The following is a 22,758-nucleotide window of genomic DNA, read 5'->3' on the forward strand; positions in this document are numbered from 1 at the left end:
ACAGAGCCTCAGACCTGGGCAGGTGAGGTGGGCAGGTGGGTCTGGCCTGGCTCAGCCCGATGCGGGGGCAGGGATGGGATGGAGCCACTTCCTGTTTCTCCACATTCTGGAAAGTCCCTGTGTTCCCAAGCAGAGGGGGCACCTCCTCCCTGCCAGCTCTCCTGGGCGCCGGGCTCCTCACCACTTCTCCTTTCTCCACCCACTTCCCTAGCGGACTGGCCTCGGACCCGCCCCTTCCCCTCCCGCCTCTCTCCTCTTTTCTCTCCCAATCAGGCCCTTCCTGGTGTGCAGAAGGGAAAACTGAGTCCACAGCCGCTGGGCCTGCCCGACCAAAGGAGGCTACAGCTGTCACCCCTCTGTCCTGTCTGTCTGTCTCTCTCTCTGTCTCTTTCTCTGTATCCTTGCCTCCCTGTCTCTCTGTCTCAGTGTCTCTCTGTCTCTCTGTCTTCATCTCTCTGTTTCTGGCTCTCTTTGTCTCTCTGTCTCAGTTTATTTCTGTCTGTTTCTCTGTCTCTGTCTCTGTGACCCTCTGTCTCTCTGTTTCTCTATTTCTCTGTCTCTTTGTCTCTGTCTCTGTCTCTCTGTCTCTGTGACCCTCTGTCTCTCTGTTTATCTCTCTCTGTGTCTGTATCTGTGTCTCTCCATCTCTGTCTTGGTCTCTGTGTCTCTGTATCCCTCTCTCTGTCTCTCTATCTCTCTGTCTCTCTGTCTCTGTCTCTGTGTCCCTCTGTCTCTCTGTTTATCTCTCTCTGTGTCTGTATCTGTGTCTCTCCATCTCTTTGTCTCTCTGTCTCTGTCTCTCTGTTTATCTCTCTCTGTGTCTGTGTCTCTGTGTCTCTCCATCTCTGTCTTTGTCTCTCTGTCTCTGTATCTGTTTCTCTAGCTGTCTCTCTGTCTCTGTCTCTGTGTCCCTCTGTCTGCGTTTCTCTGTCTCTGTCTATCTCTGTCTCCGTGTGTCTCAGTCCCTTCTTTCATTACCATCCCCCCTCCCATGGCCGCCCTCACGTGTCAGCACCATACCCTCCCTGTGGCCAGGGCCAGCTGCTCCAGGGTGTCCTCGGGCCGGTGCTGGCCGGAGTGTTCCCGGGCCCTGCAGCTACCTGCTTGACCAGAGCCAGGCCCAGAGTGAAATCCTGCCAGGCCAGGCCGGGGCAACCTCGGTGCCAGTACAACTTCAGGGAACAGCAAACCTGTCTGACGGGTTTGAGATTCCATGTGGGACAGGCCTTCCTGCCTCCGCACTGAAGCTGGGACAGCTGGGTTGAAGGGGTCCAGTGACGCCCCTGACCTAGACCGCAGGCTGGGCACAGGCTGCAGCAGCCTCGTCTGGGTCAGGGCTGTGCCCTGAGGTCGGGCACCCAGGGCAGGCTGGGTGAAGAAAGATCAGCAGTCTGCCGGTCGCCCTGTGCGGGGAGGACTAACAGGGAGAAGGCACTGTACATGCAAAGTCCCATTGGGGGCAAAGACTCGGGAGAGTGTACAGGGCCCGGGGTGCAAGGATAGATGGACTGGGAAAGAGGGATGGGACCCTGGAGGGCCTGGAAGCTAGACATGGCCCGTATTCTGGGGGCACTAGGGAGCCATTGAGGGTTTTGGAGCAATGGAGTGGTACAGTCACGGTGGGACTAGAGGTGTGCTGGATGGGGTGAGGCACAGGGACCAAACTGCAGATCAGAAGGCTCATCTGGTAGTAGGACTGAGGTCAAAGGAGGCTGAACTGCTCCGAAGATGAAGAAAGGAGCAAAACTTGGCTGGGCGCAGTGGCTCACGCCTGTAATCCCAGCACTTTGGGAGTCCAAGGCAGGCAGATCATGAGGTCAAGAGATCGAGACCATCCTGGCCAACATCATGAAACCCCACCTCTGGCCGGGCGCGGTGGCTCAAGCCTGTAATCCCAGCACTTTGGGAGGTCGAGACGGGCAGATCACTAGGTCAGGAGATCGAGACCATCCTGGCTAACACGGTGAAACCCCGTCTCTACTAAAAATGCAAAAAAAAAACTAGCCGGGCGAGGTGGCGGGCGCCTGTAGTCCCAGCTGCTTGGGAGGCTAAGGCAGGAGAATGGCGTGAACCCGGGAGGCGGAGCTTGCAGTAAGCTGAGATCCGGCCACTGCACTCCAGCCTGGGCGACAGAGCGAGACTCCGTCTCAAAAAAAAAAAAAGAAACCCCACCTCTACAAAAGTACAAAAAAATTAGCTGGGTGTGGTGGCGGGCGCCTGTAATTCCAGCTACTTGGGAGGCTGAGGCAAGGGAATTGCTTGAACCAGGGAGGTAGAGGTTGCTGTGAACCGAGATGGCGCCACTGCACTCCAGCCTGGGCGACAGAGCAAGACTCCGTCTCAAAAAAGAAAAAAGAAAAGAAAAAAGAGCCGGGCGCGGTGGCTCACGCCTGTAATCCCAGCACTTTGGGAGGCCGAGGCGGGCGGATCACAAGGTCAGGAGATCGAGACCACGGTGAAACCCCGTCTCTACTAAAAATACAAAAAAAAAAAAAATTAGCTGGGCGCGGTTGTGGGCGCCTGTAGTCCCAGCTACTCGGGAGGCTGAGGCAGGAGAATGGCGTGAACCCGGGAGGCGGAGCTTGCAGTGAGCCGAGATCGCGCCACTGCACTCCAGCCTGGGCGACAGAGCGAGACTCCGTCTCAAAAAAAAAAAAAAAAAAAAAAAAAAAAAAAGAAAAGAAAAAAGAAAGCAGCCAAACTTTGAACTTTTTTTTTTTTTTTTTTTTTTTTTTTTCCTTTTTGAGACAGGGTTTTGCTCTGTCGCTCAGGCTGGAGTGCAGTGGTGTGATCTCAGCTCACTACACCCTTGAACTCCTTGCCTGGAGCAATCCTCCCTCCTCAGCTGCCAGAGTAGCTGGGATGATAGGAGCACCAATATGCCTGGCTAAATTTTAAATTTTGTTGGCCGGGTGCGGTGGTTAATGTTTATAATCCCAGCACTTAGGGAAGCTGAGGCGGGTGAGTCACCTGAGGTCAGGAGTTTGAGACCAGCCTGGCCAACATCGTGAAACCCTTTCTCTACCAAAAAATAAAAATAAAAAATTAGCCAGGCATGGTGGCACGCACCTGTAATCCCAGCTACTTGGGAGGCTGATGCAGGAGAATCACTTGAAATTGGGAGGCTGGGGCCGGGCGCGGTAGCTCATGCCAGTAATCCCAGCACTTTGGGAGGCCGAGGCGGGCGGATCACAAGCTCGGGAGATCGAGACCACGCTGGCTAACACGGTGAAACCCCGTCTCTGCTAAAAAAATACAAAAAAATTAGTCGGGTGTTGTGGCAGGTGCCTGTAATCCGAGCTATTCAGGAGGCTGAGGCAGGAGAATGGCGTGAACCCAGGAGACAGAGCTTGCAGTGAGCCGAGATCGTGCCACTGCTCTCCAGCCTAGGTGACAGAGCAAGACTCCATCTCAGTAAAAAAAAAAAAAAAAAGAAATTGGGAGGCTGAGGTTGCAGTGAGACAAGATTGCACCATTACACTGCAGCCTGGGCAAAAAGAGTGAAACTCTGTCTAAAAAAAAAAAAAAGTTAAATTTTGTTTGGGCTTGGCAAGGTGGCTGATGCCTGTAATCCCAGCACTTTGGGAGGCCGAGGCGGGTGGATCACCTGAAGTCAGGAGTTCAAGACCAGCCTGGCCAACATGGGGAAAACTCGTCTACACTAAAAATACAAAAATTAGCCGGGCGTGGTGGCGGGTGTCTGTAATCCCAGCTACTCTGGAGGCTGAGGCAGGAGAATTGCTTGAACCTGGGAGGTGGAGCTTGCAGTGAGCCGGGATCGCGCCACTGCACTCCAGCCTGGGAGACAGAGCAAGACTCCATCTCAACAATAAATAAACAAATAAAACTTGTTTGTGGTGAAGGGGTCTCACTGTGTTACCCAGGCTAATCTTGAACTCCTGGCTTCAAGTGATCCTCCCGCCTCAGTCTCCCAAAGTGCTGAGATTACAGCCGTGAGCCGCCGCGCCCGGCCTGAACTTTCCATCAGGTGCTTGTCATCAGCCAGGGTTGAGCTGCAGAAAATGCAGGGGAGGGGAAGACGACCCCCAGTTGTCCCCAACCTGGTACTCTGAACCCCCCGGGCTCACGTCTAAGGGCGACGGGGCAGACGCCTCAAATGCGAAATCCTGTGGCTTTGTCCCTGGGGCAGTGGGGAGCCATGGGGAGAAGGAGGACACCAGAGGAGATGCTGCCAGGGCTGGGGCAGAGCGAAGGGCCGGTGGCAGGGCAGGGGCACCGGATGGGGCTGCAAGGTGGGGAGGGCAGGTTGGGGCCACGTATTCATCTGAGATGCATTTCTCAGTGCCACCCAGGGCCAGGCCCCACCTGCAGGTGCCACGGCCACCACAGAGAACAGACACACCCTGAGGGGGCCCCCAGGCCACGAAGAAGCCGGACGCGGGAGAGCCCAGGACACAGACACCTTGGCCCTTCTCGGGCGGGCCCCTGCCACGTGAGTGTGGGGCAAGGGTCCCAGGAGGTGGAACGGTCTCCAGGCCCCGCCGTGGCGGCCCTGAGTGTACGCACTGGTCAGCCCAGTGCTGATGTCACCTGTGCGGGGACTTCCTGGACCTTCACCTCGGATCCGCTGCCCGGCCCCGAGGGAAACTCCAGAGAAGCCAGGGCCACTCCTGGCTGACTCATTCTAGGTGCCAGCAGCGCGGGAGGGGCTGGGCAACGGAGGGGCCTGGGGGCAATTGGAGAACGTTGTGGAGTCTGACCACCTCCTCTGAGTGCCAGTTTCTGCTGCGTCCCACGGGGACGAGGGGAAAACTTGGACTCCCCAGCTTTTTTTTTTTTTTTTTTTTTTGAGAGAGAGTTTCACTCTTGTCGCCCAGGCATGGGTGCAGTGGTGCGATCTTGACTCACTGCAACTTCGGCTTCTGGGATTCAAGTGATTCTCCTGCCTCAGCCTCCCCAGTAGCTGGGATTACAGGTGCTTGCCACCACGCCCGGCTAAATTTTGTATTTTTAGTAGAGACGGGGTTTCGCCATGTTGACCAGGATGGTCTCGATCTCCTGACCTCAGGTGATCCATCCGCCTCGGGCTCCCAAAGTGCTGGGATTACAGGCGTGAGCCACCGTGCTCAGCCCAGGCCAGCATCTACAGAGCACAAGGGGGAATCTGGGTTCTAGGAGGTGATAAGTGGGGGGTCGGGGATTGCAATTAGTGGAGAGTCTTTTCCCTTCCCTGCAGGTCTTCTCATGTCCCCATGGTTGCAAGAGGGACCAGCGGAGCTAAAACAGAAGTGAAGGAGCAGGACCGGGCGCGGTGGCTCACACCTGTCCTCCCAGCACTTTGGGAGGCCGAGGCAGGCTGATCACCTGAGGTCAGGAGTTCAAGACCAGCCTGGCCAACGCGGAGAAACCCCGTCTCTACTAAAAATACAAAAATTAGCCAGGTGTGGTGGCGGGTGCCTATAATCCCAGCTACTCGGGAGGCTGAGGCAGGAGAATCGCTTGAACCCAGGAGGCAGAGGTTGCAGTGAAGATTTCCACAGTTCAAATCCTGCCGCTCCCCCCGGGGCTCTGTGACCTCAGGCAAGGCACATGACCTCCCATGCTTCACTTTGCCCATCTATAAAATGAGGATAATTGTGGTAGTCCTTTGGAAGGCTTTTGTGAGAATTTGGTAAGTACTGGTATGTGTTAAGTGTTTGGAGTGGGGCTTGGGGTATGGTGAAGCGTTTATACGAAAAAAAGAGAAAAAAACTTGGAGTCGGGCGCGGTGGCGCATGCCGGTAATCTCAGCACTTTCGGAGGCCGAGGCGAGCAAATCACTTGAGGTCAGGAGTTTGACATCAGCCTGGCCAACATGGTGAAACCCTGTCTCTAGTAAAAATACAAAAATTAGCCGGGCGTGGTGGCGCAGGCCTATAGTCCCAGCTACTCAGGAGGCTGAGGCGGGATAATCTATTGAATCTGGGAGGCAGAGGTTGCAGTGAGCTGAGGTCGTGCCATTGCATTCCAGCCTGGGCAACAGAGCCAGACTCTACCTCAAAAAAAAAAAAAAAAAAAAAAAGAATCGTTTGGTTGCAAGTGACAGAAATTGAAACTACAATGGGCTCCTTTTTGAAAAACAGGAATTTTTTGCTCATGGAACTGAAAGATTTAGGGATAGATCTAACTCAAGGCCACCCCTCGCAGCACTGTTGCTATTCCACAAAGGACCGTTCACTGGGGTGGGGGCCGTCCTGGGCACACAAGGTGCTCAGCAATGACCCTGGCCTCCACCCATTCAACATCCGTAGCGTCGGCCGGGCGCGGTGGCTCAAGCCTGTAATCCCAGCACTTTGGGAGGCCGAGATGGGCGGATCACAAGGTCAGGAGATCGACACCATCCTGGCTAACATGGTGAAACCCCGTCTCTACTAAAAAATACAAAAAAAAAAATACTAGCCGGGCGCAGTGGCGGGTGCCTATAGTCCCAACTACTCGAGAGGCTGAGGCAGGAGAATGGCGTAAACCCGGGAGGCGGAGCTTGCAGTGAGCTGAGATCCGGCCATTGCACTCCAGCCTGGGCAGCAGATCGAGACTCCGTCTCAAAAAAAAAAAATCCGTAGCGTCCCCACCTGGTCATGATGACCAAAACTATCTCCAGACATTGCTGAGTGTCCCCTGGGGGCGAAATCACCCTTGGTTGAGCCCCACTGGTCTGGTGGGTTTCAGACACAGCTGGATCCAGGACCCTCAATCAGTGTCACAAGGATGTGTCCAATTCTCCGTCTCTTAGCGTTGCCATAGCCTCTCTTGACTTTTTTCTTTTGTTTTCTTTTCTTTTTTTCAGACAGAGTCTCGTTCTGTCACCCCTGCTGGAGCACAATAACATGACCTGACCTCACGGCAACCTCCGCCTCCCGGGTTCAAGCAATTCTCCTGCCTCAGCCTCCTGAGTAGCTGGGATTACAGGCGTGTGACACCATGTCTGGCTAATTATTTTGTATTTTTAGTAGAGATGGGCTTTCGCCATGTTGGCCAGGCTGGTCTCCAACTCCTGACCTTAGGTGATCCGCCCGCCATGGCCTCCCAAAGTGCTGGGATTACAGGTGTGAGCCACCACGCCAGGCCGCTCTTGTTTTTTTTTTTCTTCAACAGACTTTGGGCCGGGTGCGGTGGCTCACACCTGTAATCCCAGCACTTTGGGAGGCGGGAGGCCGAGGAGGTCTAATCACGAGGTCAGGAGATCGAGACCATCCTGGCTAACACGGTGAAACCCCGTCTCTACTAAAAATACAAAAAATTAGCCAGGCGTGGTGGTGGGTGCCTGTGGTCCCAACTACTCGGGAGGCTGAGGCAGGAGGATGGTGTGAACCCGGGAGGCAGAGGTTGCAGAGAGCCGAGATCCCACCACTGCACTCCAGCCTGGGCCACAGAGCGAGACTCCATCTCGAAAAAATAAAAATAAAAAAAAGGCAGACTTTACCTTTATGGGGAAAACACGATGCCACAAGCCCCAAATCTCATCTGCCCATCATCTTAACAGCCCTGGCAGGAGTCAGCACCTCTTCCCAAGGTGGGGGGCACCAAAGTCCCGGGTAGGTTCTCATTCGCCCAGCCTGGGTCACATGTCCTGGTTGAACCAAGGGTGGTGGCCAGGGAAGGGGATGCCCTGATTGGCTAGGCTGGGATCACATGATTGTATGGAGTGAGCCAATTGGGTGAAAATTCATGGTTGGGATGGGCACCGTGGCTCACGCCTGTAATCCCAGCACTTTGGGAGGCTGAGGCAGGTGGGCCAGGCTGGAGTGCAGTGGCACGATCTCAGCTCACTGCAACCTCCGCCTCCCGGGTTCAAGCGATTCTCCTGCCTCAGCCTCCCGAGTAGCTGGAACTATAGGCACCCACCCCCACACCCGGCTAATTTTTTTTTTTTTTTTTTTTTTTTTTTTTGAGACGGAGTCACGCTCTGTCGCCCAGGCTGGAGTGCAGTGGCCGGATCTCAGCTCACTGCAAACTCCGCTTCGTGGGTTTACGCCATTCTCCTGCCTCAGCCTCCCGAGTAGCTGGGACTACAGGCGCCCGCCACCTCGCCCAGCTAGTTTTTTTTTTTTTTTTTTTTTGTATTTTTTTAGTAGAGACGGGGTTTCACCGTGTTAGCCAGGATGGTCTTGATCTTCTGACCTCGTGATCCGCCCGTCTCAGCCTCCCAAAGTGCTGGGATTACAGGCTTGAGCCACTGTGCCCGGCCCAAGTTTTTGTATTTTTTACTAGAGACAGGGTTTCACCATATTGGGCCAGGCTGGTCTCAAACTCTTGACCCCGTGATCTGCCCACTTCAGCCTCCTAAAGTGCTGGGATTATAGGACTGAGTGACCACACCTGGCCTGTCTTTTTTTTTTTTCATTTGAGACATAGTCCCGCTCTGTCACCCAGGCTGGAGGGCAGTGTTGTGATCTCGGCTCACTGCAACCTCCACTTCCCAGGTTCAAGTCATTCTCCTGCCTCAGCCTCCCGAGTAGTTGGGATTACGGGCATGTGCCACCACGCCCACTTAATTTTGTATTTTTAGTAGAGATGGGGTTTGTCATGTTGGCCAGGCTGGTCTTGAACTCCTGACTTCAAGTGATCCGCCCGCCTCAGCCTCCCAAAGTGCTGGGATTACAGGCATGAGCCACCGCGCCTGGCCTCTTTTTTTTCCTTTGTCTTTTTGAGACAGGGTTTCACTTTGCGATCCAGGCTGGAGGGCAGTGGTGCAAACACAGCTCACTGCAGCCTCTGCCTCCCAGGATCAGGGGATCCTCCCACCGCAGCCTCCTGAGTAACTGGGATTACAGGCACACACCACCATGCCCAGGTAATAGTTTTAAGGGTTTTTTTTTTTTTTCAGTAGAGACGGGATCTCACTATGTTGCTCAGCCTGGTCTTGAACTCCTGGCCTCAAGTGATCTTCCCGCCTCAGCCTCCCAAAGCCTTGGGATTACTGGGTGAGTTCCCATGCCCAGCCAGTGGCTGCTTGCACTGGCTGGCCTCCAAAGCTGAAAGCCTCCAAAGCTCCATGGCCCTTGACAAATAGGTGGGCTGACCCCTGCTCCATGTGGTCCCTTGTCCCCAGGCAAGGTTTCAAGGACACCTGAGAGCCGCTGGGGTCTCATCGGTAAAGTGGTGGTGGATGGCATGCAGGAAATTTAGCCCTGGACCAGTGACTTCAGGTAAGCCTGTATCAGCCATTGTTACTATCAGCCTTCAGATAGTCTGGGCCGGGGGGATCTCTTCCCTCTTTCTCCAGGCACGGGTGGGAGCAGGCAGTCACACCTTTGTGTGTGTGAGAACCACAGCACAGCCTTCTAAACGCCTCTCAAGTCGGGTGAGTCAGCAGAGGCCTGCAGACAGGGTTGATGGGGGCAGGGTGTGGCAACGTGGGGGACCTAGACAGGGGGCCAGCGAAGGCTGTTCTGAGGAGGAGGTGACCGTTGAGTTATGACCTGAATGAGTGAACGAGGCATTCTCCCCTCCCCTCCCCTCCCCTCCCCTCCCCTCCCCTCCCCTCCCCTCCCCTCCCCTCCCCTCCCCTCCCCTCCCCTCCCCTCCCCTCCCCTCCCTCACCTATTCTATGTGACGGAGTCTCACTCTGTCACCCAGGATGGAATGCAGTGGCCAGATCTCAGCTCACTGCAAGCTCTGCCTCCCGGGTTTACGCCATTCTCCTGCCTCAGCCTCCCGAGTAGCTGGGACTACAGGCGCCCGCCACCTCGCCCAGCTAGTTGTGTTTTTTTGTTTGTTTGTTTGTTTTTTGTATTTTTTAGTAGAGACAGAGTTTCACCGGGTTAGCCAGGATGGTCTCAATCTCCTGACCTCGTGATCCGCCCGTCTCGGCCTCCCAAAGTGCTGGGATTACAGGCTTGAGCCACCGCGCCCGGCCTATTTTATTTTTTTTGAGACAGAGTTTTGCTCTTGTTGCCCAGGCTGGAGTATGATGGCACGATCTGGGCTCACTGCAACCTCCACCTCCTGGGTTCAAACGATTCTCCTGCCTCAACCTCCCGAGTAGCTGGGATTACAGGAGGCTGCCTCCACGCACAGCTAATTTTTTTTTTTTTTTTTTTTTTTTTTTTTTTTTTTTTGAGACGGAGTCTCGCTCTGTCGCCCAGGTTGGAGTGCAGTGGCCGGATCTCAGCTCACTGCAAGCTCCGCCTCCCAGGTTTACGCCATTCTCCTGCCTCAGCCTCCCGAGTAGCTGGGACTACAGGCGCCCGCCACCTCGCCCGGCTAGTTTTTTTTGTATTTTTTAGTAGAGACGGGGTTTCACGGTGTTAGCCAGGATGGTCTCGATCTCCTGACCTCGTGATCTGCCCGTCTCGGCCTCCCAAAGTGCTGGGATTACAGGCTTGAGCCACCGCACCCGGCCAAATTTTGTCTTTTTAGTAGAGATGGAGTTTATCCATGTTGGTCAGGCTGGTCTCGAACTCCCGACCTCAGGTGATCTGCCCGTCTCGGCCTCCCAAAGTGCTGGGATTAGAGGCGTGAGCCACTGCACCCCACAACTTCAAGGGATTCTTGAAGGAGACAGTTATGTGGGTACATGGGGAGGAGACTTTGGGGTGGCAGCAGGGAAGCAGTCTGGGTGAGAGATGATTAAAGGACGGTGGGGTTGGGGACAGTGGCCCACGCCTGTGATTGCAGCACTTTGGGAGGTCGAGGCAGGAGATTGCTGGAGCCCAAGAGTTCAAGATCAGCCTGGCATACAAAAAGAATTTAAAAATTTTGCTGGGTGTGGGAGGCTGAAGTCAGAAGATCACCTGAGCCCAGGGAGGTGGAAGTGGAGGCTGCAGTGAGCGGTAATCATGCCACTGCACTTCAGCCTGGCGGATGGAGTGAGACCCTATCTGAAAATAAAAATTGGGCCAGGCGCGATGGCTCGCGCCTGTAATCCCAACACTTTGGGAGGCCAAGGTGGACAGATCATAAGGTCAGGAGTTCAAGACCAGCCTGACCTGGCCGGGCGCGGTGGCTCAAGCCTGTAATCCCAGCACTTTGGGAGGCCGAGACGGGCGGATCACGAGTTCAGGAGATCGAGACCATCCTGGCTAACACGGTGAAACCCCGTCTCTACTAAAATACAAAAAATTAGCCGGGCGAGGTGGTGGGCGCCTGTAGTCCCAGCTACTCGGGAGGCTGAGGCAGGAGAATGGCGTGAACCTGGGAGGTGGAGCTTGCAGTGAGCCGAGATTGCGCCACTGCACTCCAGCCTGGGCGACAGAGCGAGACTCGGTCTCAAAAAAAAAAAAAAAAAGGACATTATTAGAGTTGGAAGAAAATGACCACAGGTCTAGGGTTCCACAGTCCAGACCACCACACACAATGGATGCAGGATATAACCGAGTCATTCCATTCCAGGTAATACCCAAGCACCCACAGGAGGATGGACATCTATGGAAAAACCTGTGGACAAATTTCATAGTAGCAAATGCTGCTTCTTATGCTTCTTGTTCTTTCTTTTTTTTTTTTGAGACAGAGTCTTGCTCTGTCGCCCAGGCTGGACTCTTGTGACGTGATCTCGGCTCACTGCAAGCTCCGCCTCCCGGGCTCAAGCAATTCTCCTGTCTCAGCCTCCCGAGTAACTGGGACAACAGGCGCGGGCCACTGCGGGGCTAATTTTTTGTATTTTTGATAGAGATGGGTTTCACCGTGTTAGCCAGGATGGTCTCGATCTCCTGACCTTGTGATCCGCCTTCCTCAGCCTCCCAAAGTGCTAGGATTACAGGCCTGAGCCACCGCGCCCGGCCATGCCTGGCTAATTTTTTTGTATTTTTAGTAGAGACAAGGTTTTACCATGTTCCATATGCTGGTCTCAAACTCCTGGGGTCCAGTGATCCACCCACCTTAGCTTCCCAAAGTGCTGGGATTACAGGCGTGAGCTACTGTGCCCGGCGCAAATTCTCTAATTTTTAAAAATCGTTTCTGGGCTATGGATCTGAATAAGTCCTGCAATAGGTGAGCAGTTTGTAAACCTCTTTTTTTTTTTTTTTTTTTTTTTTTTTTGGAGACGGAGTCTTGCTCATTCTCCTACCTCAGCCTCCCAAGTAACCGGGACTACAGGTGCCCGCCACCTCACCCAGCTAGTTTTTTTTTTTTTTTTGAGACTGAGTCTGGCTCTGTCGCCCGGGCTGGAGTGCAGTGGCCGGATCTCAGCTCACTGCAAGCTCCGCCCTCCAGGTTTACGCCATTCTCCTGCCTCAGCCTCCCGAGTAGCTGGGACTACAGGCGCCCGCCGCCTCGCCCGGCTATTTTTTTGTATTTTTTAGTAGAGACGGGGTTTCACCGTGTTCGCCAGGATGGTCTCGATCTCCTGACCTAGTGATCCGCCCGTCTCGGCCTCCCAAAGTGCTGGGATTACAGGCTTGAGCCACCGCGCCCAGCCCCGGCTAGTTTTTTGTATTTTTTTTTTTTTTTTTTTTGAGACAGAGTCTTGCTCTGTCGCCCAGGCTGGAGTGCAGTGGCCGGATCTCAGCTCACTGCAAGCTCCGCTTCCTGGGTTCACGCCATTCTCCGGCCTCAGCCTCCCGAGTAGCTGGGACTACAGGCACCCGCCACCACGCCCGGCTAGTTTTTTTTTTGTATTTTTAGTAGAGATGGGGTTTCACCGTGTTAGCCAGGATGGTCTCGATCTCCTGACCTCGTGATCCGCCCGTCTCGGCCTCCCAAAGTGCTGGGATTACAGGCTTGAGCCACCGCGCCCGGCCATTAATTTTTTGTATTTTTAGTAGAGACGGGGTTTCACCGTGTTAGCCAGGATGGTCTCGATCTCCTGACCTCGTGATCCGCCCGTCTCGGCCTCCCAAAGTGCTGGGATTACAGGCTTGAGCCACCGCGCCCGGCCATTAATTTTTTGTATTTTTAGTAGAGACGGGGTTTCACCGTGTTAGCCAGCATGGTCTCGATCTCCTGACCTCGTGATCCGCCTATCTCGGCCTCCCAAAGTGCTGGGATTACAGGCTTGAGCCACCGCGCCCGGCCTTTTTGTATTTTTTTAGTAGAGACGGGGTTTCCCCGTGTTAGCCAGGATGGTCTCGATCTCCTGACCTCGTGATCTGCTCGTCTCGGCCTCCCAAAGTGCTGGGATTAGAGGCGTGAGCCACCGCGCCCGGCCCAGTTTGTAAACCTCTTGCGTGCTTTTTATTTACTTTATTTTATTATATTTTATTTCTGAGACAGAGTATCGCTCTGTCGCCCAGGCTGGAGTGCAGTGGTGCGATCTGAGCTCACTGCAACCTCCACCTCCAGGGTTCAAGCGATTCTCCTGTCTCAGCCTCACGAGTAGGTGGGATTACAAGTACCTGCCAGCATGCCCGGCTAATTTTTGTATTTTTAGTAAAGACAGGGTTTTGCCATGTTGGCCAGGCTGGTCTTGAACTCCCGGCCTCAAGTCATCCTCCCTCCTGGCCCTGCACAGTGCTAGGATGTCAGGCTGAGCCACTTCGACAGCCTTTTATGTGACTTTTAATCTGCAGGCTCACCCTCCCTGTCTCTTTCTGTGGTTTGTTTTTGTTTTGTTTTTTTTTCTCTTTTTCTTTTGTATGAAACCCAGTTGTTTTTCCTGTTAAGTTTCCCACAGTCTAGAATTACTGATTTGTTTCTGCGATAAGTTTTTGAATAGGTGATACATTCCCTTGTTGTAAACCTGAAGAGTCAAACGAATACCCAGACTGCAGCCGCTGGGGAAAAGAGTGTGGTAGCTCCTCAAGAAGTTAAACTGTGGCCAGGCGCGGGGGCTCAAGCCTGTAATCCCAGCACTTTGGGAGGCCGAGATGGGCGGATCACAAGGTCAGGAGATCGAGACCATCCTGGCTAACACGGTGAAACCCCGTCTCTACTAAAAAAATACAAAAAAATAGCCGGGCGAGGTGGTGGGCGCCTGTAGTCCCAGCTACTCGGGAGGCTGAGGCAGGAGAATGGTGTAAACCCGGGAGGCGTAGCTTGTGGTGAGCTGAGATCCGGCCACTGCACTCCAGCCTGGGTGACAGAGCAAGACTCCGTCTCAAAAAAAAAAAAAAAAGGCCGGGCGCGGTGGCTCAAGCCTGTAATCCCAGCACTTTGGGAGGCCGAGACGGGTGGATCACGAGGTCAGGAGATCGAGACCATCCTGGATAACATGGTGAAACCCCGTCTCTACTAAGAAATACAAAAAACTAGCCGGGCGAGGTGGCGGGCGCCTGTAGTCCCAGCTACTCGGGAGGCTGAGGCCGGAGAATGGCGTGAACCCGGGAGGCGGAGCTTGCAGTGAGCTGAGATCCGGCCACTGCAATCCAGCCTGGGCTACAGAGCGAGACTCCGTCTCAAAAAAAAAAAAAAAAAAAAAAAAAAAAAAAGAAGTTAAACGGAGGCCGGGTGCAGGGGCTGGGCATGGAGGCGGGGTGCAGGGGTGGATGCCTGCCACTCCCGCACGCTGGGAGGCCAAGGCAGGAGGATCACTTGAGGTCAGGAGTTTGAGACCAGCCTGACTAACTTAGCAAGACCTCATCTCTACCAAAAAAAAAAAAAAAAAAAAAATTAGTGAGGCATGGTTAATTGCTATTTTTGTCAAGATGGGTTATTGCTGTGTTGCCCAGGCTGGTTTCAACCTCCTGTCCTCAACTGATCCTCCTGAGTCAGAAGGATCAACTTAGCCCAGGAGTTCAACATAGCGAGACTCTGTTTCCACAAAAGAAACGCTAAAAAAAAAAAAAAATTAACAAGGCCTGGTGGCATGCACCCGTATTCCCAGCTACTTGGGAGGCTGAGGTGGGAGGACTGTTTGAGCCAAGGAGTCTGAGGCTGCAGTGAGCTATGATCACACCACTGCACTTGGAACCTGGGCCTCTCCTATCTGTAACCCAGGCCCTCACCTACACTGTCAGCTCTTGCACCTGGAACTTGTAGAACATACCTGTAATCTCAGCCTTCACCTGAAACCCCAGTCCCCCACCTGGAACCCAGTCCCCCACCTGAAACCCCAGGACCCCACCTGGAACCCAGGACCCCACCTGGAACCCAGTCCCCCACCTGGAACCCCAGTCCCCCACCTGGAACCCAGTCCCCCACCTGGAACCCCAGTCCCCCACCTGGAACCCAGTCCCCCACCTGGAACCCAGTCCCCCACCTGGAACCCCAGGACCCCACCTGGAACCCAGGACCCCACCTGGAACCCAGGACCCCACCTGGAACCCCAGTCCCCCACCTGGAACCCAGTCCCCCACCTGGAACCCAGTCCCCCACCTGGAACCCAGGACCCCACCTGGAACCCCAGTCCCCCACCTGGAACCCAGTCCCCCACCTGGAACCCCAGTCCCCCACCTGGAACCCAGTCCCCCACCTGGAACCCCAGTCCCCCACCTGGAACCCAGGACCCCACCTGGAACCCAGTCCCCAGTCCCCCACCTGGAACCCAGTCCCCCACCTGGAACCCCAGTCCCCCACCTGGAACCCAGGACCCCACCTGAAACCCCAGTCCCCCACCTGGAACCCAGTCCCCCACCTGGAACCCAGTCCCCCACCTGAAACCCAGGACCCCACCTGAAACCCCAGTCCCCCACCTGGAACCCAGTCCCCCACCTGGAACCCCAGTCCCCCACCTGGAACCCAGGACCCCACCTGGAACCCAGGACCCCACCTGGAACCTGGGCCTCCCCAACCTGTAACCCAGGCCCTCACCTGGAACCTGGGGCCCCCACCTAGAACCTAGGCCTCTCTGGTCTATAACCCAAGCCCTCACCTAGAACCTAGACCCCTGTGAAAACTGTGGCACTCACATGTAAACCCGGCCTCTACCTGAAACCTAGTCCCCCCACCTGTAACCCAGCTTGGGCAAGAGAGCAAGTCCCTGTCTCAAAAAAAAAGGCCGGGCACAGTGGCTCATACCTGTAATCTCAGCACTTTGGGAGGCCAGGGCATGTGGATCACAAGGTCGAGAGTTCAAGACTAGCCTGGCCAATATGGTGAAAACACGTCTCTAATAAAAATATAAAAATTAGCCGAGTGTGATGGTGTGCACCTGTAGTCCCAGCTACTCGGGAGGCTGAGGCAGGAGAATCGCTTGAACTGGGAGGTGGAAGTTGAAGTGATCCAAGATCACGCCACTGCTCTCCAGCCTGGGCAACAGAGTGAGACTCCGTTCCCCCCCCCCAAAAAAAGGAATAAATGTCATGTTACATATATTTTATCAGAATTATAAAATATGTTTCATGGCAGGGCACAGTGGCTCATGCCTGTATTCCCAGCACTTCGGGAGTCTTGCTCTGTGGCCCAGGCTGGAGAGCAGTGGCATGATCTCGGCTCACTGCAACCTCCACCTCCTGGGTTCAAGCGATTCTCCCGCCTCAGCCTCCCAAGTAGCTGGGATTACAGGTGCTTGTCAGCACGCCCGGCTAATTTTTGAATTTTTAGTAGAGACTGGGTTTCACCATGTTGGCCAGGCTGGTCTCGAACTCCTGACCTCAGGTGATCCGCCCGCCTCGGCCTCCCAAAGTGCTGGGATGACAGGCGTGAGTTACCGCGCCCGGCCTATTTTTTACTTTTTTTTTCTTAGCGAGGACAGCTCTTGGATTATTTGCAGCGCATCCCCTCCTCCAGCCTCCTGCCTCCTACCCTGCGCTCCTCGAGGCGCCACCGGACCCGGAGGATCTCACCGCGGGGCGGGGTCCGGGGCGAGGGAGCGAGGTGGCTCGGCCCGCCGGGCAGCCCCGCGCACGCGCACTCAACCCGGACGCGGGCCTCTCCGCCGCAGCCCGCGCCCGCCCCCTGGCGATCGCAGCGGTCCACACGGACCGCTGGCCCCTTTTCTATCCGCGACCGGATTCGTGGCAGGGGTCTAGGAAGGACCCCTCTGGCGGCTGCGGGACCGGTGGGTGCGAGGCTTGACCCCGCTCCAGTGCGTGCGGGAGCTGAGCTAGGTCCGTGAAGCGGGGCGGTTGGGATCAAGTCCCCGATTTTAGACCACTGGTGGAGGAGGTCTGGGACACCGGGGTCTGCAGCCAGAGAGAGGCCGGGAGGGAGGACTCGTGGGCATTTCTGCGCAGGGTGGGATTGAACGGGGAACTGGGCATCGGTGCCAGGGGAAACGTGGGATCAGCGAAGGGGTCTAGGGGAGGAGATGGAAGGAGAGGTCCTGCCCTGCAGGCTGGAGGGGAGGACCTGTGTGTTTGGGGGGAGTCACGGGTAGATAGGAGAGATGACAGGTGACAGTCTGGAGGAAGAGACCGAGGGGAGGCCTGGGCCCCAGGCGGGGCTGGTAGAAGCCCCCACCTATAACCTGGGACGTCTGAACCTGAAACTCAGCCCCCACGTGGGACCTGGGCCTCTCCCATCTTTAACCCAGGCCCTCACCTAGAACCTGGACCCCTGTAACTGTAACCTGTGGAACTCACTGTAACCCCTGCCTTCACCTGAAGCCCAAGTCCCGCACCTGGAACCCTATACCCCACCTGGAACCTGGGCCTCCCCAAACTACAATCGAGGCCCTCACCTGTAACTTAAGCCCACACTTGTAACCTGGGGCTCTCTGTTACAACTCGGGGACCCCACCTGTAAGCCAGTTCCCTTAACAGAACCTGCAGTTTGGTGAGGATGAGAGAATGCAGAGAAAGTACTTTCCCCAGGCCTACCATAAATAGGCATACCCATCACTTTTTCCTATTACTATAGCATTACCGTTTTTCACAGTTTACCAACCCGAGGTCACTCTGCCTCTTTATTTATTTTTTTATTTTATTATTTTATTTTTTTTTCGAGATGGAGTCTCGCTTTGTGGCCCAGGCTGGAGTGCAGTGGCCGGATCTCAGCTCACTGCAAGCTCTGCCTCCCAGGTTCACGCCATTCTCCTGCCTCAGCCTCCTGATTAGCTGGGACTACAGGCGCCTGCCACCATACCTGGCTAATTTTTTGTATTTTTAGTAGAGACAGGGTTTCACCATGTTAGCCAGGATGGTCTCCATCTCCTGACCTCATGATCCGCCCGCCTCAGCCCCCCAAAGTGCTGGGATTACAGGCGTGAGCCACCGCGCCTGGCTCATTCTGCCTTTTTATATCCAGAGTGTCATCAAATTTACAAATTTGAGGCCAGGCATGGTGGTTTATGCCTGTAATCCCAGCTCTTTGGGAGGCTGAGGTAGGCAGATCACTTGATGTCAGGAGTTCGAGACCAGCCTGGGCAACATGGTGAAACCCTGTGTTAACTAAAAATAAAAACATTATCTGAGCATGGTGGTGGGCACCTGTAATCCCAGCTATCGGGGAGGCTGAGACAGGAGAATCGCTTGAACCCAGGATTCAGAGGTTGCAGTGAACCAAGATTGCGTCACTGCACTCCAGCCTGGACAATAGAGGGAGACTTCATCTAAAATAACTAAATAAAAATATGTATATATTTATGAGTTTGGTTGGGATTCATAAAATAGTGCCATCTCATTCCCAACCGTGTCTTATCTTTGATGACAGGGCCATTGTTTTTTTGTTTTGTTTTGTTTTGTTTTGAGACGGAGTCTCACTCTGTCGCCCAGGCTGGAGTGCAGTGGCCGGATCTCAGCTCACTGCAGCTCCACCTCCCGGGTTTACGCCATTCTCCTGCCTCAGCCTCCCGAGTAGCTGGGACTACAGGCGCCCGCCACCTCGCCCGGCTAGTTTTTTGTAGTTTTAGTAGAGACCGGGTTTCACTGTGTTCGCCAGGATGGTCTCTATCTCCTGACCTCGTGATCCACCCGTCTCGGCCTCCCAAAGTCCTGGGATTACAGGCTTGAGCCACCGCGCCCGGCCGACAGGGCCATTGTTAATCCTCCATCCAGAGAAATGAGAAGTTAGAGGCCAGGACCCCCCAGCTGAAGATTTCTGTGAGACAAAGGGCTGGGCCAGAGAAAAGGGCCCTGCAGAGGACCCTTGGAATAGCCGCTGGGGGTCTCGGGCCCGTGGTGCCGGGAAGGACCCTTTGATCTGGTTTCGCCGTATGATCTGGTTCCGTGCTGGCCCAGCTTGGCCTGGGTTGGATGCCTGCTCTGATGCCCAAAACCCCATCACCCTGAAGCAGATGGAGCCGGCATCCTGAATGAGACACCTGGGGGCTCCAGGGCACTCCAGGTGAGAGTCCCAGAGCCACCAGGGACCTGGAGTGTAGACCTGGGCAGAAGGCGTACTCTCTGCCAGCCCCAGTGGGCTCACCTGTGAGGGAGGGAAGATGTTACAATAGTTTGTTTTTTTTTTCCTTTTTTTTGAGACAGAGTCTTGCTCTGTTGACCAGGCTGGAGTGCAGTGGCCGGATCTCTGCTCACTGCAAGCTCCGCCTCCCCGGTTCACACCATTCTCTTGCCTCAGCCTCCCCAGTAGCTGGGACTACAGGCGCCGCCACCACACCTGGCTAATTTTTTTGTATTTTTAGTAGAGACGGGGTTTCACCGTGTTAGCCAGGATGGTCTCGATCTCCTGACCTCGTGATCCGCCCGCCTTGGCCTCCCAAAGTGCTGGGATTACAGGCATGAGCCACTGTGCCCCGCCTAGAATAGTTATTTATTTATTTATTTATTTATTCATTTATTTTTGAGGTGGAATCTCGCTCTGTCGCCCAGGCTGGAGTGCAGTGGCCGGATCTCAGCTCACGGCAAGCTCCGCCTCCCGGGTTCACGCCATTCTCCTGCCTCAGCCTCCTGATTAGCTGGGACTACAGGCGCCCGCCACCTCGCCCGGCTATTTTTTTGTATTTTTTAGTAGAGATGGGGTTTCACTGTGTTAGCTAGGATGGTCTTGATCTTCTGACCTCGTGATCCACCCGTCTCGGCCTCACAAAGTGCTGGGATTACAGGCTTGAGCCACCGCGCCCGGCCAAGAATAGTTATTTTAAAAATATTTTATTTATTTTTTTTTCGAGACAGGGTCTGGCTCTGTTGCCAGGCTGTAGTGCAATGGCGTGATCATGGCTCAGTGCAACCTCCACCTCCCGGGCTCGGGTGATCCTCCCACCTCAGCCTTGACTGAGCCCTGATAAAAACTTGCCATGACTGGCAAGATTTTGTTTTGTTTTGTTTTGTTTTGTTTTGTTTTGTTTTGTTTTGTTTTGTTTTGTTTTGAAATGGAGTCTCACTCTGTCGCCTAGGTTGGAGTGCAGAGGCATGATCTCAGCTCACTGCAAGCTCCGCCTCCGGGGTTCGCGCCGTTCTCCTGCCTCAGCCTCCCGAGTAGCTGGGACTACAGGCGTCCGCCACATCGCCCGGCTAGTTTTTTGTATTTTTTAGTAGAGATGGGGTTCCACCGTATTAGCCAGGATGGTCTCGATCTCCTGACCTCGTGATCCGCCCGGCTCGGCCTCCCAAAGTGCTGGGATTACAGGCTTGACCCACTGCGCCTGGCCAACCCTGTCTCTATTAAAAACACAAAAATTATCCAGGCAAGGTGGTGTATGCCTGTAGTCCCAGCTACTCCAGGGGCTGAGACAGGAGAATTGCTCCAATCTGGGAAGCAGAGATTGCAGTGAGCCAAGATCATGCCACTGCGCTCCAGCCTGGGTGACAGAGCGAGACTCTGTCTCAAAAAAAAAAAAAAAGAGATTCAGTGTCGGGTGAAGCGACTCTGTTGGGTCCGGCTGCTCTGCAGGACTCTGAGGAAAAGCTCACACCAGGTGGACGCTGTTTTGTCACCACGGGTAAAAGAGACCCCAACAAGCCGAGGGGTAAAACGCCTTCGTACGCCTTCTTCATGTAGACCTGCCAGGAAGAACACAGGAAGAAACACTCAGACTGTTCCGTCAATTTCGTGGAATTCTCCAAGAAGTGTCTGCAGAGATGGAAGGACCACGTCTGCAAAGGAGAAGTTGAAGTTTGAAGATATGGCGAAAAGTGACAAAGCTCGTTACGACAGGGAGATGAAAAATGACGTTCCTCCAAAAGGTAGGAAAGGATAAGAAAGGAAAGAAACAGGATCACAATGCTCCTAAAAGGCCACCATGTGCCTTCTTCCTGTTTTGCTCTGAACATCGCCCAAAGATCAGAAGTGGACACCCAGGCCTATTCGTCGGGGAAACTGCAAAGAAACTGGGTGAAATGTGGTCTGGGCAGTCGGCCAAAGATAAACAACCATGTGAACAGAAAGCAGCTAAGCTAGAGGAGAGATATGAAAAGGGTATTGCTGCATATCGTGCCAAGGGCAAAACTGAAGCAGGAAAGAAGGGCTCAAAGAAGAAGAACAAACCAGAAGATGAGGAGGAGGAGGAGGAGGAAGATGAAGATAAGGAGGAAGATGAAGATGAGGAGGAAGAGGTTGAAGATGAAGAATAAATGGCTACCCTGTAATGATGCCTGTGCAGTGTGCGTGTTTTGCTAAGAATGTGAATTCAAGTGTAGTTCAGTATTAGCTTCAGTATAAAACTCTACAGGTTTTTGTATAGCTGATAAGATTCTCTTTAGAGAAAATACTTGAGACAGAGTTTCACTCTTGTTGCCCAGGCTAGAGTGCAATGGGGTGATCTCGGCTCATGGCAACCTCTGCCTCCCAGGTCCTGGTTCAAGCAGTTCTCCTGCCTCAGCCTCCCAAGTAGCTGGGATTACAGGCGTGTGCCACCACACCCGGCTAATTTTTGTATTTTTAGTAGAGACGGGGTTTCACCATGTTGGCCAGGCTGGTCTCAAACTCCTGACCTTGTGATCTGCCCGCCTCGGCCTCCCAAAGTGCTGGGATTACAGGCATGAGCCACAGTACCCAGCCTGAGAAAATATATATATATATATATTTTTTGAGACGGAGTCTCACTCTGTCGCCCAAGCTGGAGTGCAGTGGCGCAATCTCGGCTCACTGCAAGCTCCGCCTCCCGGGTTCACGCCATTCTCCTGCCTCAGCCTCCCGAGTAGCTGGGACTACAGGCGCCTGCCACTGCGCCCGGCTAATTTTTTCTATTTTTAGTAGAGACAGGGTTTCACCATGGTCTCGATCTCCTGACCTTGTGATCTGCCAGCCTCGGCCTCCCAAAGTGCTGGGATTACAGGCGTGAGCCACCGTGCCCGGCCCTACTTTTTAAACACGCAGGTTGGCCGGGTGTGGTGGCTTATGCCTGTAATCCCAGCACTTTGGGAGGCCGAGGTGAGCAGATCAGCTGAGGTCGGGAGTTTGAGACCAGCCTGACCATCACAGTGAAACCCTGTCTCTACTAAAAATACAAAAAAAAAAAAAAAAAAAAAAAGAGAGCCAGGCGTGGTGGTGGGTGCCTGTAATCCCAGCTACTTGGGAGGCTGCGGCAGGAAAATCACTAGAACCCTGGAGAAGGAGGTTGCAGTGAGCCGAGATCACGCTATTGCACCCTAGCCTGGGCAACAAGAACGAAACTCCGCCTCAAAAAAAAAAAAAAAAAAAAAAAAAGATGCAGGTTGTAGTTTTTCAATGGGCTACTACATGCAGTTAGAGTTTACAGCTTCTGATGTTGAGTGTCCCTGTGTGTGTGTGTGTGTGTGTGTGTGTATAATATATATATTTATTTTTTTTTTTGAGACAGAGTCTTGCTCTTGTCCCCCAGGATGGAGTGTGATGCCACAATCTCAGCTCACTGCAACCTCTGCCTCCCGGATTCAAACGATTCTCCTGCTTCAGCCTCCCAAGTGGCTGGGATTACAGGCGTGCGCCACCACGCCCGGCTAGCTTTGTATTTTTAGTAGAGATGGGGTTTCACCATGTTGGCCAGGCTGGTCTTGAACTCTTGAGCTCAGCTGATCCACCCGCCTTGGCCTCCCAAAGCGCTGGGATTACAGGCGTGAGCCACCACGACCTGCGTAATGTCCCTAAATATTTAATGGTTTTTTTTTTTTTTTTTTTTTTTTT

General features: G+C 54.0%; 1 long non-coding RNA gene and 1 pseudogene across 1 annotated transcript; both read left to right on the forward strand.

Moving 5' to 3' along the window:
- The first annotated feature begins 5,456 nt into the window (after positions 1-5,456).
- On the forward strand, positions 5,457-16,681 carry LOC139360225 (uncharacterized). The gene is made up of 4 exons (XR_011617465.1): positions 5,457-5,632; positions 8,831-8,924; positions 9,053-9,149; positions 16,502-16,681. It is a non-coding gene; the product is annotated as an uncharacterized lncRNA (long non-coding RNA).
- A 3,782-nt stretch (positions 16,682-20,463) lies between these two features.
- Positions 20,464-21,825, forward strand: LOC105487283 (high mobility group protein B2 pseudogene; annotated as a pseudogene).
- The last annotated feature ends 933 nt before the right edge of the window (positions 21,826-22,758 follow it).

The sequence above is a fragment of the Macaca nemestrina genome, chromosome 20, assembly GCF_043159975.1.
Source record: "Macaca nemestrina isolate mMacNem1 chromosome 20, mMacNem.hap1, whole genome shotgun sequence".
In the NCBI taxonomy this organism is placed as follows: domain Eukaryota; kingdom Metazoa; phylum Chordata; class Mammalia; order Primates; family Cercopithecidae; genus Macaca; species Macaca nemestrina.